Raw genomic sequence first — 17739 nt, 5'->3', positions numbered from 1 at the left:
CGTTACGTGAGTACGAGTCCCGCGTCAGACTCTGCACTGACAGTGTGAAGCTTGCTTGGAATTCTCTCCCTCTCTCTCTCTGCCCCTCCTGGGCTCTCTCTGTCTCTTTCTCAAAAATAAATAAAGAGCCTGTGCGGTATGTAGTTCTTTCTGTGTTTTCTTTCTATGTCTGTGTCTACAGTCCTCACTTTAGATGGCACACCCCTTTAGGCCAGGGCCCGTGTTTGCTTTTGAACCAAAAGCATGGTCTTTATATTCTTAAAATTACATTACAAAAGTAAAACAAAGATTAGTATTTTGTGATGTGTGAAAATTACATGAAATTCAAATTTTATTTTCCGGGAATGAAGTTTTATTTGAAGTTTTTTATAGCCAGGCAATGTAGCTAATATTGCCTGTGGCCTTTTTCACACTACAATGGCGGAGTTGAGTCTTTGTAACAGAGATCATAGGGCCTGCCTGCGAAGCCTAAAATATTTCCTGTCTGGCTCTTTACAGAAAAGGTTTGCTGACTTCGGTCCTAAAATAACTAGTAGGTCTCCTAAAAAGTTGCTATCCCCTCCCCTATTGAGATTCAAGGTTTTGATTGTTTATCAAACCACACAGGGAGTGGTAGAAACTGTGCTGCGATAACCTTTTTTTTAATGTTTATGTATTTTGACAGAGAGCGCACACACACACACACACACACACACACACACACACGTGCCTGTGCACACAAGCGGGGAAGGAGCAGAGAGAGAGGGAGAGAGATAATCCCCAACAGCCTCCCCGCTCTCGGCATGGAGCAGATGTGAGGCTCAATCCCATGACCCTGAGATCATAACCTGAGCCGAAATCAAGTCAGACGCTCAACTGCGCCACCCAGGTGCTCCTGTGATGCCATTGTTTTAAAAGCCACAGTGTGATTAAATAGCTCCAAATGCTCAAGAAGGCTTCCTTTCGGTGTCTAAGATAAGCTGTCATGGGGAAATGAAGTTAGTTTTAGGTAAGAAATACAAGGCAGGAAGACCCCAACCTTGAGTCTCAGCACCATGATTCTCTAAACCAGCAATGGCGGCCAACATTGCACAGGGCTGTGTAGATCAGCTAACATGATGATAACGTTGTTATAAGATACTGTCACTGTACGCTGACCCCTTAGAGGACCTGACTCTCATTTCCTTCCCAGACCTCTTCCACAGGCTGGGTGCGAACAATGGTGGTGCAGGTGTCCAGGTGACTGCCAACAGCGCCACCAGCAGGAGGACCCCCCAGGCGCTTCCCTGAAGCCGTCACCGATAAACCAACACATGAATGAAGGAATGTGCTTTTCTGGGATCAGGGCCCAAGTGCAAACAGTGCCTCTGCCAGAATCTTCCTTTAATGTTACGCTGGACCTCAGTCCTGCCTTATTCAGACTATACTCTGAGGGACGCTACTGTCACATACATAACACATGCTTGGGCTTCAGTTTTGAAAAACCAAGCACAGTTCTGAGAACTGTTTCTAACGAGTGTGAATTTTCCCACCTGTTTCTCTTTTTTTTCCTATTTATTACACTTCTTTTTTCTGTTTCTCTTTTTTTCTTTTTTTCCTATTTATTACACTTCCCTGTTGGGTGGCTGATGTCAACGTTTTCCCCCACAGTTGAGAGAAGGCAACAACGTTTTTAAAAACTAGGTTTGAACTTCTAATCTCACCCACAGTGTTAGGAAGCTCCTGAAAGGCGGCTCCGCACGAGGGGCTTTAGAGGACTGAGGCCTCGTTTTCCACACTTATACTTGAGGATCTCTCTCTTCCCACAGTACTTAGTAATTGTTTATCAGTTTTCTGTGAAATTCTGAACATAACTTTGCTGAACCAGAGTCAGTTGTAAGGCACCAACGGTAGTTAACATCTCTGTCTGTTCAGTGATAATGTGGTCTCAACGCTGTGTTCTTTCTACAGTAGAAAATTGGAGGGGATTTTGTGAACTGATGGGTTTTACACTTTCCATCACTCCTAATGATGCTCATTAATTTGTTTTTATATTTATTTATTTTTGAGAAAGGGAGCGCCAGCAGGCTGGGCCCGAGGGACAGAGGATCCAACGTGGGCTCTGCTCTGACAGCAGAGAGCCCGATACGGGTCATGAAATCATAACCTGAGCCGAAGTAGGTCTCGGCTGAGCCACCCGGGCGCCCCACGCTCATTAATTTTTGAAAAGCAAAGCTTCTCACAATGATTTACTTTTAAAAAAACAAGCATAAAGCATAATATACACCTGCACTACAATTAGAATGGCCATCTGGCAAAAAAAAAAAAAAAAAACCCATATATATATACATACATATATATGTATATATATCTCAATGTTTAGCATCAAAGATCAGGTTAATTGAAGCTGTATCAGTGTCAAGGAGAAAGAGAGATAAAGCAAGATCTGCTGATGGATAAGGAGTAGAACTTCTCCACTCAATCCTTATTATTCACAGATTCCACGACTGAGAATTCACCTACTTGTGAAAATTTATTTGTAACCCCAAAATCAATACTTGCAGTGCTTTCACGGTGATTTGCGGACACGCACAGGGTAGCAAAAAATTCGAGTCACCTGACACACATGTTCCCAGCTGAGGTGGAGCAAGGCGACGCTCAGCTATTTCAGATCTCATAATGTAAACAAGCGTCCTTTTCCCACTGTGCCCGTGTGGGCTTTTTGTTGGTGATTTTGCTCTTTCAAATGGCAGAAATGCCGATGTGCTTTCTAGTGTTCCCAAGCACAGAAGGCTACGATAGGTCTTACAGAGAAAAACAGAAGTTCAATAACTTGCATTATCTAACTTCTATAAGAAGAAGAGTCACATAAGTTTAATTCAGGCATGGGTTGTAGTATTGTGGGCCCTGGGTTCACTGTTAATGAATCAACAAAACATGTTAAATAAGTATCTTTAAACAGAAACACACATAAAGTAAGGTTATGTAGTGACGAAAGGTTATCACTTGATGAAAATGTTATGCCCAGAGCCTTGCAGGAACCCAGCACTGGGTTTCTGTTAGGAGCAATGGTTCAGCATTGGTTAATTCAGCATTGACAGCAATTTACAGAACATAACAACCTCGAGTAATAGGAATCCAGTGGTATTTGGATTCCCTTTCTATTCAATTCTCCTATATGGGGCTTAAGTACCTTTAGTCCAGAAGAATCTCTGGCTGTTAAAATTACAGTGACTTTTTAAATAATTATAAGTTATTTTTAAAGCACCAACAAGGATGTCTTCCAGTTCTTCCAAGATCATTAGAGCCATCTTATCTCTGAATACTGTCCCGTGTTCCAAAGGTGGTCGTACCGCAGGTGGTCACTCGCACAATGGTACAGGTAAGGTTAGGGGATCAGAAGGAAATGGAGACACAGGTAGAAGCCAGGAGAGTGCTAGTTGCTAGTTTGTGTCCTTTCATTTCAACCACTCCAGAGACCTTTTGTCTATCCTGGCTAAACAGTTGATACCATTTGGGGAAGCCTTCCTTTCAAGTGAAAAAGAAAGGGTATGGGGGACAGGGAGGTATACGGGTGAGACGCTGGTCCTAACCTTCTCTAATAGGGAAGGTATACCCAACAGGGTGGTGTTGTCTGTGAAAAATTAATAATAACAGAGTTTCAGCTGAGGGTCACCTGTTAGAATCAACCTCTGGCATAAGGTTCTGTTTGTTGTAGAACGGGACGCTAATTGGAATTTGTACCTGTGTTATCATCACACAGTATCCAAAAAAATGGGCAACCTCTGGCAACTTTCACGACGTTTTCTAAGAAAAAGAGCCATTTGCAACTTTAGTGACTAATATATCCACAGAATTCACTTTTATTCAAAGAGAGGACGATCTTAGACTTCTCCCCTACTCCCCAGATACCTGATTATAATAGCAAAGGAGATCACTGTATTTTTCCCCCCTTGTTTGTAAGAAATAAGGAAAATTATTTATTTTGGCTTCTGAAAAACTGACGAACTGTGACATTTTCTTCATTGTAATGCACATGTGAAGTTATTTCCCCCAAACCAGATTCTAATTTTCTATAATTCAGTAGGACAGCTCGCAGAACTTTCTTGCCTACAGTTTGAAAGTGCTACGGGGAAAAATTAAATCATGGCACAAAAAGGGAAGTGAATGAGTTTTGATACCCAGGAAAATATGTGGTGACTCACAGATATGAAAAGAAGTTTCATCTGCAGCCTGAGACTTTGGGAATACTAAGGAAAGTGACTCGGCTTTCAGTTTTTTTCGTATTTTCTCTGTTGTGTCCTCCACGTTAACTCCCAACTTGGGGAGAGGAGGGGAATGTTCAATAGAATCAGATCAACAGAGCTGAGAATTATGCTCTCCTCTCCTCTAAGTTAGTAAAATGTGAATTGAAAAAGTCTGAGGAACTCATCAGCGTCCATGATGGCCATTGCAACTGCATATTATAAAAGTTAATCATGAAATCTTGTAGCTGTTCCACACTGTCTTGCCCAAGCATTAAATACCAAGAATTCTTCTTGTTTCAAAATTTGAGTCTTATCAAAAGAGCATGTACTTTCCCGTTAAGCAAATGCAGTCCTACTCAATGTATTAGGAAACTCTGAAGTTTTTTGTGGAATATACTTGTCATAACTGGAGAAAACACCAACTTTGTTAACTCCAACTTTGGAGGAGGAAAAAAAGTTTTCAGTTCTATTCCTCTTGCCCTAGTCTTCCTTATCACCCCAGCCAGAATGACTAAGGGCACCTTGCATCATGTAGACACCTCATCAGTATTAAATAATAATTATGGGAGCCTGGCAGAGAAATTGAGATCAGAGAGGGGAGCTTGGGTGGCTCACTTGGCTAAGCATCCGACTCTTGGACAATTTCAGCTCTGGTCATGATCTCAAGTTTCGTGGGTTTGAACCCTGCGTCAGGCTCTGCACTGGTAGTGCAGAGCCTGCTTGGGATGCTCTCTCTGCCTCACTCTCTGCTCCTCCCCCACTCACACTGTCTCTGTCTCTCTCAATATAAATAAATAAACTTAAAAAAAAATCTTAGGGGCGCCTGGGTGGCTCAGTCAGTTAAGCGTCCGACTTCAGCTCAGGTCACGATCTCGCCGTCCGTGAGTTCGAGCCCGTGTCGGGCTCTGGGCTGATGGCTCAGAGCCTGGAACCTGCTTCTGATTCTGTGTCTCCCTCTCTCTCTGCCCCTCCGCCATTCATGCTGTGTCTCTCTCTGTCTCAAAAATAGATAAAAACTTTAAAAAAAAAATCTTAAAGAAATCGAGGTCAGAGATGGAGCTACCAAGTTTTTCCACGAACTTCAGGGGGCTGGGAAAGTCATAGAATCCCTTTGCTTTGGCTTCCTCATTTCTGAAACAAGTGAAAATACCCACCAGTTCTCCTAAGGCCACATGGTTTAAATATACAATTGATGGGCAGGCAATTTGGATATAGAAATTCCAAACAGGAATGTAAATGATGCTTTAGAAAAGTTTGGCTGATTATTACAGCTCCTGTTTATAGATTTGTCTTCTCTAGCAAGGATATGACTCATGTTAAGTATATGGATTTTTCATCTAAATTGGCATGTCTCTGGTTAAAAAGAAACAAGCTAACCAAATGTTAATTTAGGCACATTGTATTTATGTGGGGGGGCGGGGAAGAGAGAGTATCCTGTCTGGGTCATTTCGTCTCTCCACTGTTGACATCTGCGGCCGCCACCAAGGTGGGGGAGGACGGGCCACTGGAGGATTCGCTCATGAACCTGGTGTTGGAGACCACTGATGACTGTGTTACGTCACTGTAGTGCTTTGTACGTGGGGGTATTTGCACAGGTACCACTCCATTTTATAATGACAACGCCCTGTGGAGCTCCTTGAGGACTATTTAGTTCTCATGTATTACTGATGAAGAGCCAAAGCTGAGGGAATATAAATGATACAGTGGGGTCCCCATGCCTGTCCGAGGCAAAGCACCCAGGGCCTCGGGGTCTGACCCAGGGGTCTTCCCACTAAACCAGCTGCTTCCTGGAGCAGGCTGCCTTGGAGAGGGGTTGTTGCATATCCTTCCCTGGATATCTCTAGTGTCATGTCTGCCCCTAGAGAAGAAAGGAAGTGGTCTTGGTTGATTTTGGATTATTTATGATGAGGACATAGGCCTTTTTGAGTTTGGGATTGGATTGCTCTCATTTGGTTTTTGTGTTTATCATTTTCCAAAGGTGGTTTAATGTGCTTCCCCTCTTGAGGGCTATAGGATGTTATTTGTTTATCCTTTTTAGTATAAATATGATAAAAATACATTTTATTTTGGAAAATACAAAATGCCTGCACAATAAAAACGAAACAAGAATTGCTTATTACCTGGAGAAAACCACTGTTCACATGTTGATATAGCATCTTTCTCCCTTTGGTAGTTGAAATTATAGATAGGTATTTGTATAGCCTACTTTTTTTTTCATATGGCCTTATAGCCTTATATTGTATTTTCCAGTGCCAGTACACCTGTAGTATAAAAGTAATGTTAATGGCCCCACTAATAACCCATGAAATGGGTATGATCTGTTTACTTAATCTTTCCCCCACTTTTGGGCAGTTGTCTGTGCCACTTGAAAGGAACACTGGAGAATATAAAAGAGAAGTGTGGGTGTGGGCTGTGCATACTTCCCTGTTTGCATTTCTGATCATGCCCCTAAAATGGGTTCCATAAAGAAAAGACTCAAGCATTATATCCTAAAAGAAAGATTCCTGAAAAGAAAGGTCCAGCCATTGTAAGACTAGCAGCAGAAACCAGCAACTTGCTCTGCACTGTGTGTGGAGGCTCATCACCCTTGCCCATGTCATCTCTGCCCAGCCTACCCCAGTCATCCACCCTCTGCATAGAGTGTCATCAAAGATTGTAGGTTACCTTTTACATGGCCTGAGCATCACCAGGAAGGAAATTGGGAACTTGGTTAAATTTTGCTTTATGGATTTTTATTTTATTTTATTATCATTTTTTATTTTTGTTTATGGATTTTATCTTCATTTTTTGCTTCATGGATATATACGTGTATGTACATATACACTTTTTAGATTATCACCTTTTTGGCATTTCCTGCTGTATTAGTGTTCTTCAAAGAAGCATAACCAGCGGAATAGGAGATGATAGATTGATGATGATGATGATAGCTGATAGATAGATAGACAGATATAAAGAGATTTATTATAAGGAATTAACTCATGTGATTATGGGGGCTGACAGGTTTCAAGATCTGCAGGGTTAACAGGCAAGCTGGAGACCCAGAAGGGCCAATGATGTAAATTCTAGGTCATAGGCCGGCAGATTGGAGACCCAAGGAAAGCCAGTGTTTCAGTGAGAATCTGAAGGCAGGAAAAAGCACATCCCGGTGCAAAGACAGTCGGGCAGGAGGAATTCCCTCTCATTCAAGGGAGACTCAGCCTTTTGTTTTATTCAGGTCTTCACCTTATTGGATGAGACCCACCCACATGAGGGAGAGCAATATGCTTTACTCAGTCTATGGATTTAAATGTGAAACTCATCCAAAAATATCCCTCACAGGAACACCCAGAATAATATTTGACCGAAGATCTGGGCACCCTGTGGCCCAGTCAAATTGACACATAAAATTAACCATTACACCCTCAATCCTGTGCCTCCGTGGCCTGCCTACCTATCCCAACCATTCCCTACAGGTGACTCTGAAATAGCAACCTTTTTTTTTTTTTTTCTTTACAACAATAGCTATTTCTAGTGGTTTTGTTACTTCGCATCATTCAGAAACAGAAGGGACAGGCTTCCTCAACTTGTGCACATGGTATCTTGTGACAAATAGAAACCCAGTCATATGATGGTTAGATTACAGCACCAGCTCATAAGAGCTCAGTCACCTGAATACGGAAGTAATAGTACCATCTCAACTATAGCCAGCCATTTTATCAACCATGGGAAAAATAATCTATCCATGACTTCCAAATCAGGGTCCCACAGAGATCCAGCTTCCACCATGCTTCTACTCAAGCCACAGATCAGGAACCTAAGTTTCGGTAGATCTTTGAGCCACAGATCCTCCTTTTCTGCACTTTCAAAGGGTTCTGAATTGACGGGAAAATGGGAACTGCTTTACCTCTGAAGTATTTTGTATCTTCATCTACTTAGTCATTTATTCATGTATTCATTCATTCTTTGATTTGTTAAACAACACACGCCATGTCAGCTTAAGGAGACTATGTGCACAGGAGGGAATAGGAAGGGAAATTAGAGATTCTTTATTTTAGAGATACTTGCAAGCCATGTTTAGGTTAAGAGTTCAAATTCATAGTCCGCCTATTAATGACCTGTACCAACGAGCACCTGATTCCAAGTCTGGTCATGAACAAAAGGATTATTCAGGATTCTCCTTCAATTAAAAAAAAAAAAAAAAAACTCCACACACATAAAAGGATTATTCAAGATTCACGGAAAAAAATAAAATGTTGGCAATGATTTAATAGCAGAGGGGATACTGGACTGCCTAGAAGTTAGGGGCACCTGGGTGGCTCAGTCAGTTAAGCGTCCGACTCTTGATTTGGACTCCGGTCGTGATCCCAGGGTCATGGGATCGAGCCCCACGTTGGACTCTGCACCTCTCTCCCCCAAAAAGAAAAAAAAAACACACTTAAAGAAGTCAGATAGAAAGGATTGTACTTCTAAGTAAGAGAACTAACTGTTTCAGCCCTTTGTTGCATGACTTTAAACTTGGATCCAGAATTTGATATTAAGATAGTGAATTCATTTATTCATTCAGTGAGTCAGCAGATATTTTTAAGAGCTCATTATGTGCCAGGCACTTGTTAAAAAGTATTGGGTCTTTTTGCAACAACATGGACAGATCTAGAGAATACAATGCTAAGCAAAATAAGTCACTCAGAGAAAGACAAATACCATCTGATTTCACTCATATGTGGAATTTAAGAAACAAAACAAACAAGGGACTCCTGGATGGTCCAGTCAGTTAAGCAGCTGGCTCTTGATTTTGGCTCAGGTCATGATCTCATGGTTCATGGGCTCGGGCCCAACATCAGGCTCTGCATGGAGCCTGCTTGGGATTCTCTGTCTCCCTCTCTCTCTCTCCCTCTCTCTCAAAATTAAATAAATAAACTTAAAAAAAATAAATAAATAAAAGAGACTAACCAAAAAACAGACTCTTAACTAGAGAACTGATGGTTACCAGAGGGCAGGTGGCAGGGGCGGGGGAGGTGGGGGAATGGGTGAAATAAGCGAAGGGGGTTAAGGGTACACTTACCATGATGAGAATGGAGTCATGTAGAGAATTGTTGAGTCACTACATTGTACACCTGAAATTAATACAACACTGTATGTTAACTGGAGTTAATTTTTTTTAATTAAAATTTTAAAAACTTTAAAGCATTAGATCTTAATAATATTGTTTTTAAAAAGAAGAAGAAGGTAGAGAAGAGCTAGAAGGTAGAGGGAAGATCTATAAACTACACGTTTTAGTGTGGTCTTCCCAATGGCTGCATTGCCATTAACGAAGATTGCTCATGTAAAGAAACCACGTATGTTTTGTAGTTTAAAAAATAATGCAGTTTACTGAAGCAGATTGGAGTTTTATTCCTTGAAACTAATAAAAGAGGCTTATGGGAGTTGGAAAGAAATAAAGACAATGACTTTACAATCATTTGTAGATACACAAGTATCTTTAGATGGCCTTTTTACTCTTTTTAATGAAACTATCCAAAAACCTCCACAGTAATGGGTAATTCACCTAGGAACTCATCTTCATTATTTGTGTAATTTTTAATTCTCCAAGCTTTTAGTTTCGTGTACATCAAAAACCACTTAAGGGCTGTAAAAAGATACTGAAGAGAATGCTACATTTAGAGCAGAAAATTCTGTTATTGAATTTACCCTAGTGATCATCGGTTGTAAATCTAAGCAATCAGTCCAGTTTATGAATAGACCAAGCTAGAGAAATCAGCATGCCTCATTTGCATACATACACACCGTCATCATGGATTAGCTTTGGTTGCATTTTCTCCCCTGGCAAACAGGACACGTATTTTATGTCACCTTGAAAGGAGAACTTAATAAAAAGCATGATACGGTATATTCAACCTCTTTCAAGTGTCCAGATCCTTACAACCCAATATCCAAAAAGTCGGACATTTCCCTTTCTGCATATCCCTCCTTTACTGAAAGAACATGTACTTCTCTTATGTACCTAGTAAACATCTAAGTGGGCCCAGTGCTGAGCACTGTGTAAACAAGATAAGTGAGGGCCTGGTTTTAGGAGTGTTGACATCAACGGATGGAAATGAAATGACGGACTCCGTTTAATTGTCTCCTCTGTTGTTAGGAAAGTCCAAAGACATGCCCTCCCCAGCAAAGAGCAGGACCATTCATTCCTCTGTGTCCATCTTAAATGCTTCAGGGTAGCTACCTCATCTGGGGCCACAATGGTACCTGGCTCTTGGGCCAACCCATGGAAGATAAAGGGAAGGTTCCAAGAGTAATCGTGGCCCATCTGGCTCCCCAGAGCCTCAGATTTGCCTGCCAGCAAAAACAAAGGGAGACAGTTTTATATTCTGTATTGGATTGATGCTATGTTTTAAGATAATACTCTCTACACACCTCGCCTTCTAATACGTAATTTCTTTTAGATTCCTAGGATGCCTCTGTGTGTGTGTGTGTGTGTGTGTGTGTGTGTGTGTGTGTGTGTTCTGTCTCAACCCGCTATTCCCCTGGCACGTGCTGGTCCATCTGCCCCAGCCCAGGATCCCCAGGGTCACACCACCCAGTGACAAGATGCATCAGGCCCACCTCTGTCCCTCCCCAGAGCTTCATGTAGTATTCTAATAATAATGACAGAGACCACTGAGTGGACACACAATGGGCGAGGCACTTTACATACCCTGTCAGCTGAGGGCACGACCACCCTGTAAGGAAATCACTTTCTCTTTTTCACAGATGGGCAAATTGATGTGCAGGGAAGTCAAGTCACTTATCCAAAACCGAGCCCTGGTAACTGGTGGCAAGAGCCAGTATTCAAAACTGTGTGCCTGATTCCTAAGCTCGTGAGTTGTTTTTGTTTTTGTCTTTTGCTTCCCCACTCTGCTTGTCAAAGCAGTTTGTTGCCTCCCCTATTAGTGTCAGTACTGTAATAAATGTCTCTTGCCTTGAACAGAAATACTGAAAGCGACAGTGTACCCTGGAGACCTGTGCGGTTGCCGTGGCCCTGGCCCAATCATTGCAGCCAGCAGTGTTTGCTGTGTACTTTAGATACATTGTTTCATTTCATTCTCAAATATGAAATGGGCACCATTTTATCCCCAGCTTGAGGAGTCATAACTGGTAGACGGAAGAGCCAGGATTCAAACCAACAGTGTTCAACTCCAAATCCCACATGGTAAATCACTGCAGCAGAGAGAGCTTTGCAGAGAGAGCTTTCTCCCACTTGGTATTTTAGAAAGAAAATTCCAACACTTTTTAGCGGGGAGGCGAGTGATTTCTGGCATCTATGCTAGTCAAGTTGACCATTGCCACTGGATGTGACGGCACCTGCTGTCCTCCTGTTGTGCTCATAGGACAACTTTGCAGTGGGGATTACACTTCAGTAGTCCCCGGGCTCCATGGCTAAAGTCCACGATGCTAAGATTTTATGGTGACTAGTTAGCATTAAGATGGCATTATATTATAATCATTAACTGAATACATTGACGTTTTATTGGATTGAAGAAAATAAAGAGGGTATTATATGGGGCCTGTCTCTGTGTGTGTGTGTGTGTGTGTGTGTGTGTGTATGTACTAGAAGATACACATTAGCCAAGAAGTCAGGACCCGAAGATACTACCGGAGGTCCAAATATCTGAGTAACAATATTACTTTCTGACAGAGAACTATTTACTAGAAAGATTCTCAGAAGGAATCGAATTGCTTTTATTAGTTTATTTATAGTGTGCACTTCCTTTTTCACCTCTCTCTCAAAAGAGGGTATTTGCACTTTTGCAGAATGTGTGAAAGTCCTCCATTTACAAAGTCCTGGAAGATATTTTTCTGCCAGTTCCTTAGTTCAGCAGCTCTCAGGGAGTTCCAGTGAAGCCTGCCGGGCGCGGGGAGGGGAGGGGGGAGCGTCTGTCCTGCTCCTCCTGTCTGGCATGCATTTCCTAAGCCATTCCCCCTGCTTAGAGCAGGACACCCACACTGGCGTCTGCAGGGCCACTTGGGAAGCTCTTCTGATCCGGGTCTCCCTGTTATCCCTCTTCTCACTGCTTTATTATTCTGCACTCAATTTCAAACTAAATAGAAATGCAGATGGGCACATGAGCATCTAGGTTTCCCAAAATACACATTTTTCTTGAGTGCTTCCCTCTTGAAGTGTGTGGACAGAGCCAGCATATTATCTCCCCATTATCACTCTGTTTTAATGTCTAACTGACAGGTGCCTGTCAGCAAAACAAGGCAGTAATGGGCAGAAAATGTCTCTGCTCTTAGAGAGCCAAAAAGACCCTGGATTCCTGTCAGTCTCAGAGACACTCATCAGCCATTGCTAAAGAAGACTTATAAATGCCTCTTTGGGGAATACCCATGAATGGCCTAAATGTTTTCACCCTTATTAGTGAGAAGAGAAAAGGGGAACTGTTTCTCATTACATGGGCAGATTTCACCCACAGTGCGTATTTTTCCGCCGGTGGAAGCTTGCCCAGCACGTTACTGTGTTATTACCGCAACCCCGGAGCAGGGTGTGGCCAAGCCAGATGGCACCTGCAGGCTTCATTGGGTGAGAATGGCTTCCTGATGAGTCACAGACAAGGTCCAACTGATACAGGCCCAGCGACCTCAGCTAGTCAGTCTGAAGCCATGTGGTTCTGCCAGTCTGCTTCCTTCAGATGCATCCAGTAAATAATATGATGGCGGAAGTCTACGGGGGCAAGTGACACCAAGTGGTCTGTGTCGCAGTAAGCAAAAGAGGCGACCTTTTAGATTTGTTTTCATTTTCCCAGGAGATTAGTCAATGCAGAAGCCCTCGGTCTATGAGGGAAGTTCAGCTTAAGGAAAGACTACATCAACCATCAAGACAAAGTCAGACACCAGGGCGCCTGGGGGGCTCAGTCTTGGTTAAGCATCCACCTTCAGCTCAGGTCATGATCTCACGGTTCGTGGGTTCAAGCCCCACATCGGGCTGTGTGCTGACCGCTCAGAGCCTGGATCCTGTTTCAGGATTCTGTGTCTCCTTCTCTCTCTGGCCCTCCCCTGCTTGTGCTCTGTCTCTCTCTCTCTCAAAAATAAACGTTAAAAAAAAAAAAAAAAAAAGACAAAGTCAGACACCAGAGCAGGTGAGAGAACCAGTGCTTGGCCTTCTTACTGAGAGCGCTCAGTGGCAGAGACCAGGCCCTTGAGTTATTTTGTGTCCATTTAAACCACAAGTCCAGTTCTCAATATGAGAAGGAGGGTTAGTTATGGTGAGGGGGTCTGACTTGTTTTTTTCCTTAATTTCAGTAAAAACAGGTGGACCTTCAAGAATAATACACAGGATAACAAAACAACTCAGTTACTGTACCATGTAACTAAGGCACAGATTCCTTACTCTGAAAGTTGACAATCAAAGGAAAGAATTAAACAGCGATCATGCGTTTTCTATGCAAATCGGACTTCAGCATAACCAGATTGCACTGGTTGATGAAGGAAAGTTGTTTCCAGAATTCTTGCTACTAAAGGTGAAGGGAAGTTCCACTTGGAAAGCTTAATTTTGTGGCCCCCAAATAAAATAATTGCTTCAAGCGACTGTCATCCATGGGTGCAATCATTAGACCATTAGAATATTGATGGGGAAGGATGAGGGAATCATCCGCCATCACTTGAACCCATTAAAAATGGGACACCCATTAGGTGTCTCCTGTTGTGATACAATGAGAAGTATACAGTGTCACCTATGAGCTATTGTTGCCTAAGAGTGGAACTCTATCAAGGCCACTTACACGTTTACAGAAAACATAGGGGATAGAGGAACAAATTAAATGATACCACAAGAAAGCCAATTTTGAATGTGGCTTCCTTCAGCAAGATAGTGGCAGGGAGAAGAAAAGGAGATGGCAAGTAAGAGGTACATAAATAGACATCTAAATGTTGCATACTGGGGTGCCTGGGTGGCTCAGTCGGTTGAGCATCCTACTCTTGATTTCAGCTCAGGTCATGATCTCACAGTTGGTGGGATCGAACCCCAATATCAGCACGGAACCTGCTTGGGATTCTCTCTCCCTCTCTCTCTCTCTGCCCCTCCCCCCAGTCGTGCACACGCATGCACACACGCTCTTTCAAAATAAATAAACATTAAAATAATCTTCATAGGAAAGAAGAAAAGGAGGGAAGGAGAAACAAGTGTGGCAAAATTTTGATTCGTTGTCAAAATGGCATGATGGGAGTATATCTACGTCAGTTTACTTAGTATTCTCTCTGCTTAAAATTTTTCATGCTGAAAATATTAAGGAGAAGAATAACAGATCTCTCTCAGAGGTGGGAGTGTGTGGATCCACTGGGGCCGTGACTAGAAAAAGGTCATTATCTGATGATAAAAAAAAAAAAAAAAAAAAAAAGGATTATTTTTTGAAGGTATCCTTTTTTAAAAGAAAAACTTGTTTTGTTAGCTTTTGGGGGTAGTCACTGCAAACCAATTCCATTGCCTTACATCAAGCAATTGGAGGGGAATTTGGGTAACAAATAGTCTCTGGTGGAAAAGTGAATGCTGATCTTAGCTGGAATAACTTGCTTTCTTCAGCATCCGCAGTGGTTGGTCTCCAGGGGCTTATCTGGCTACATGTGTTTTTCACATTTATTAGTGAAATTGGAGATTCAAGAATAAAACACAGTCCTCAGGAACATTTTGTTAATTTGTGACACACTAGAGATTTTTTAGCCCATAAAGCAAATGAATGAGCTCTGTGGGGGCATAACTGTTATTTTCACCCTGGAAGGCAGTAAAGACCCACTGTATTTATTAAGCACTTAGAGAATGGCAAATGAATAGTGCTATGAAAATAGAAAAATATATTCACACTATTGCTATTAATAGTGTAATTTTTTTTGTATGTTCTGAAGGAAAACCCATCAGATGAAAATTTAAAAGTAAAGATAGACAGACCTCTGTATAATATTTGACTGTTTTATCTTGGATGAGAATTTAATTCAGTGTCAGTATAAAGTTGTTTTGTTTCTGTCAAACAGGCTGGATCAGGTTAAGGAAACTCACCCCTTCTTTTTGGCGGGGCTGGATATACAAAGAAATGAACAGACCAGATATTTGATTCAGGACCTTCTTTCTAAGCGGCCACGGGGCCTAACGGGATGTTCTGGTGAAAACAGTCCTCCATGTACGTGATGTGCTGCGACATTTCTAACAGGCTTTAAAAATACTCAGCAGCTGACTCTTCAGCTCAGCTCAGGACATGATCTCATAGTTTGTGAGCTCTAGCCCCACGTCGGGCTCTGCGCTGACAGCACAGAGCCAGCTTAGAATTCTGTCTCTCCTCCTCTCTGCCTGTCTCTCTTTCTCAAAGTAAATTTTAAAAATAAACTTAAAAAGAAAAAATAACATACTCACCTGCACGGGAGGCTTGGGGACAGCGCTGGCTGGTCCTCACACCGAAAAAGCCCAGATGAAGCCGATACTCCAGCGAATGGGGGCTGTGTCAGATGCAGGGATTGATGTCAAGACGCAGGGTAAGCTGGACCAGGCAGCGAAAGGAGCACAGGCCAGAAGGGGGCATGTGCTCCCACGAGGACAAAGTGACTCCTCAGATTCCTTTGAAGGAGTTCATTGAATGCTTTGCACCGAGGTAGGTAGGAAGGAAGAAAGAGGCCTCATTCCCCGCCAGTAGGGGGTGAAGAACAAGAATCCAGAAGACCCTGGGAAGAGATTAAGTGATCAAGTGATCACGGATAACTCAGTCGTTGGCTATGTGGTGCGTTTTCGTGTGCTTGTTTGCACCTTGATTTAAAAGACTAGACCCGTTTATTTTCAGGAAGCACCAAAAAAGAAGCTGTGGCTTGTCTCTGCATGTATGCGTATGTGTGTGAGTGTGTGTCGCGGAGAGGCAGGGAACAGAGTCGAAGGGCCAAGAAGAGTCATTCCAGGGGGATGTTTTTGTGCTTTTTAGCTATATTTACACAAGACTGTCAAAGCAGATGTCAGCGGTTGTGCTTCCGTGAGATGTTTGCTTGGGCAGATGCGAGGGTAGCAAGGAGGGCTTGTAGAGGGGATGAGCCAGGTAAGGGATCTGGAAGGAACCCCTCACACCCTCCCTGGCCCCCAGCTGTTGTAAGCTGACCCCGCTGCACTACAGTCTTAAGCACTGTCTGTTACCAAGTGCCTTCCACATGCCAGGCACACACCTATCCCAGGTCCTCAGTGTCAGGGAGGAAAATGAGGCTTAGCGCCGGGTAAGTCTCGTCCATTCATAAGCGCTGGGTGGCAGATATAAGCCAGGGCTCTGTCCCCTTCCCCCCCACCATCCCAGAGTGCTCCTGACCCCAAAGCCAAATATGTACAAAAGCAACGCAAAGACACCCAGAGGCTCCGGCACGTCTCTAGAGCACATGTGAGATAATGAGCACATGTGGAATTTGGGAGGCTTTTAATGTTATGAAGCACACGACAGGGAGTCCCTCTGTAATACCAAAGACAGGGCTGAAAAGTGAGATCCAAAGAGTTTTCATCTTTACTCTGTGCTTGCCTTAATACTCCTCACCACGCTGAGCCACTTAAGTCAACCTTGCGCTGAAGCCAAGGGTAATGGAGCCAAGTCTCTTGGGACCTCAAGGGCCTGAAGTGAGGCCTGCGCTCCCAGAACCTGGCAGAACGTAGAGCTTGGACAAGACCCTGGGAGAGGGCAAGAGTGCAGCCTCCCCATGGTCTTGGTGAAATGCAGACGGGGAAAGCCCCAAGGCACCCGGGCTGAAAATACGCTAACAGCTGGCTGTATTCTCGGGGGTGGGAGGCTGAGGTTAGGCACACCTACACACCGGGCACAGGGCTGTTTGCACAGAAAAGATGAGTGAGGTACAACTTCCTCTATGGTGGGCATTCGCCTGGATGCTGGTAGAAAATGAATACGAGTGAAGTGACAGACCGGGGACTTCTGGTTCTTAGGGTTTATTCTGCCCTCCTTTGGAGCTGAAACATTTACCCCCTGTATCACCAGATATCCTGGTTAGCATGTTGTACCCTCCACACTTTTCCTTAGGCTAGACAGGCAGCTGTTGGGTGCTAGGCATGCCGAATGTCATTTGAAGAATACGCTTTTCTTTTTCATCTCCCTGCGATGTCCCGGAATGTCTTACTCTCTTTTGCCTGCTCCCCTCTGTGGTTTTTCAGCTTGTCACTTAAACATTTCTGATGTGTCCTGATTGCTCCCCGGTCCCCAGAACTCATCAGAGAGCCCTACCCCACGCTCACCCCCGCCTTGGGAAGCAGGGGTCTGTGTCCCGGGTCCTGTTGTCACTTGCAAGTGTGACTCAGCTGCCGCTGTGTCTTTGAACACACAAGGCAGTTGTGGGATTTTTAATTGCCATTTTCATCTCTATAATTAAAATTAAATGAAAAAATGGATAGCCTCCAAAATCCGAATTAATTTTATGAGTACTTCTTGAGGGGGAAAAAATATGTATAAACACTATAATTGTTACTTGATTTGCCTTCAGCAGAACGAGAGGATTTTACCTGCCTGAAGAGAAAATTTGTAATTTTAAATGAAAAAAAAAAAAAATTAGCCCGATACTTCTG

At 43.1% G+C, this 17739-nt stretch overlaps 1 protein-coding gene and 1 long non-coding RNA gene across 4 annotated transcripts in view; one reads left to right on the top strand and one right to left on the bottom strand.

The window, feature by feature from the left end:
* Nucleotides 1-17739, top strand: part of MARCHF3 (membrane associated ring-CH-type finger 3) — a 148997-nt gene that overhangs the window by 87078 nt on the left and 44180 nt on the right. Inside the window, exon 1 of one of the 2 annotated variants that reach the window (XM_040444361.1) lies at nucleotides 10932-11038. The exons of the other annotated variant lie outside the window; for it this stretch is intronic. The gene's annotated coding sequence lies outside the window, so the exon portion shown is untranslated. Of the gene's footprint in view, nucleotides 1-10931; nucleotides 11039-17739 lie in introns of those variants that run through there. 2 annotated transcript variants of the gene reach the window in all.
* Nucleotides 1645-17739, bottom strand: part of LOC121010637 (uncharacterized) — a 49726-nt gene continuing 33631 nt past the window's right edge. For both annotated transcript variants that reach the window (XR_005781298.1, XR_005781299.1), the window contains 3 exons: nucleotides 15559-15863; nucleotides 9247-9298; nucleotides 1645-1923 (listed from right to left, as the gene is read on the bottom strand). This is a non-coding gene — a long non-coding RNA (uncharacterized LOC121010637). The remainder of the gene's footprint in view (nucleotides 1924-9246; nucleotides 9299-15558; nucleotides 15864-17739) is intronic.

Source organism: Herpailurus yagouaroundi, unplaced genomic scaffold (genome assembly GCF_014898765.1).
Source record: "Herpailurus yagouaroundi ecotype Mexico unplaced genomic scaffold, PumYag 192, whole genome shotgun sequence".
NCBI classification, from domain to species: Eukaryota; Metazoa; Chordata; class Mammalia; order Carnivora; family Felidae; genus Herpailurus; species Herpailurus yagouaroundi.
The sequence above is the reverse complement of the archived record's forward strand: the minus strand, read 5'-3'. Positions and strand labels throughout refer to the sequence as shown.